The sequence below is a fragment of the Rhinoraja longicauda genome, unplaced genomic scaffold, assembly GCF_053455715.1.
Source record: "Rhinoraja longicauda isolate Sanriku21f unplaced genomic scaffold, sRhiLon1.1 Scf000150, whole genome shotgun sequence".
Taxonomy (NCBI): domain Eukaryota; kingdom Metazoa; phylum Chordata; class Chondrichthyes; order Rajiformes; family Arhynchobatidae; genus Rhinoraja; species Rhinoraja longicauda.
Genome location: NW_027601368.1, coordinates 1 through 1,475, shown reverse-complemented (window position 1 = coordinate 1,475; position 1,475 = coordinate 1). Strand labels below are relative to the sequence as shown.

Here is a 1,475-nt window from a genome sequence, read left to right as displayed (position 1 = left end):
CCCGTGTACGCCCCGTCCCCGTGTACACCGTCCCCGTGTACACGATGCCACGTCCCCGTGTATGGCCCAACCCCGTGTACGCCCCGTCCCCGTGTACACCCCGTCCCCGTGTACACCCCGTCCCCGTGTACACGCTGCCTCGTCCCCGGTTACACCCCGTCCCCGTACATAGTTTATGTATAGATTCTGCAGATTGTGTGTAGATTCTCCATCGTTTGTCTGAAGCTTGTGTGTGGCTCCGGCATGTTGTGCCCACATTGAGTGCAGTTCCTGTCAGGTTTACTGCGGTTTGTGCATGGCTGCCATATGTGTGGTATTATGGGAATAAGAGTGTAAGGAATGCGGTGGCCGGAGGTGACGTGGGGACCCGGGGTGTCGCAGTGAGGGAGTTGCCCGGGCATGCAGACAACCAGGCGGCTGCTGTACAGAGTTGCTAATTAAAGGTATACTCCGTTTACGTCGTGGTACGAGCTTTATTATACAAATAAACGCGACAATATGGTTTCTACATAGTTCGTGTCAAGTTTCTGCATAGTTTAAGCCTAGTTTTACATGGTGTTTGTTTATTTCCGCATAGATGTAGTCTCTGGATAATTTGTGTGTAATTTCTGTGTTTAGGTTTTGCTTCGTTGGTGAGTCATTTGTCCACAATCTGTGTAGTTAGCGTAGTTTGTGTGTAGTTTGTGCGTAGTTTCTGTGTAGTTTCTGTGCACTTTGTGCGCAGCTTCTGTGTACATTCTTTGTAGTCAATGTGTAGTTTCTGTGTAGTTTTACGCATACACCACCGCAGTTTCCAGTCTTTCTATCGCCTCGTTTTTATTCCGACTCAAAGCCACTCATCCTCCTCCTCCTCCTCCTCCTCCTCCTCCTCCCACTCCTCTTCGCCCCTCTCCATCACACGTGTCACCCAGGCAGTGTAACGACCCACACGCGTGTACACGCCCTGACCACTGCAGTCGGGGGGCCCGAAGGAGACCACCCCTCTCGTCACGCACTTGCCCCCCCTTCTCCGGGAAGACCAGCGACCCCCCACTGTCTCCCTTGCACGAGTCTCCCCGCGTGTCTCCGGTGTGTCCGGCACAGAGCATGTTATCCGTGAACGTGGGCTCCTCGCCCTTGTAGTCTGCCTGCCGGCACTGGTCCATGTCTGCCACTGGCACTGCCACGTACAGCAGCGGCGTGACGGCGTTGATACCGGAATTCTCCGTCCGGCCCCAGCCCGCCACCAAGCCCAGTGTCCCGATGTCCGGCTCCCCCCCCATCCTCCCCGTCACCAGGCATGCACACGGGGGATAAACCCTTCCGAAACCTGGGCCGCTTAACCAGCTGCAACAGAGCGATATCGTTGTCGTAGTCAGTATGTCCCTGGACGGAATGGCGAAACTTCGGGTGTGTGAAGACTTTCTGGACCTTGAGGTATTCCCCTCTCTCCGTCATCCTGTTCGTCATTCCACCGCGGACGGTGGGCAAGGTCC

At 55.3% G+C, this 1,475-nt stretch overlaps 1 pseudogene; it reads right to left on the bottom strand.

Moving 5' to 3' along the window:
- Positions 1-453: 453 nt before the first annotated feature.
- LOC144590172 (chymotrypsin-like protease CTRL-1) lies at positions 454-1,469 on the bottom strand (annotated as a pseudogene).
- Positions 1,470-1,475: the final 6 nt, after the last annotated feature.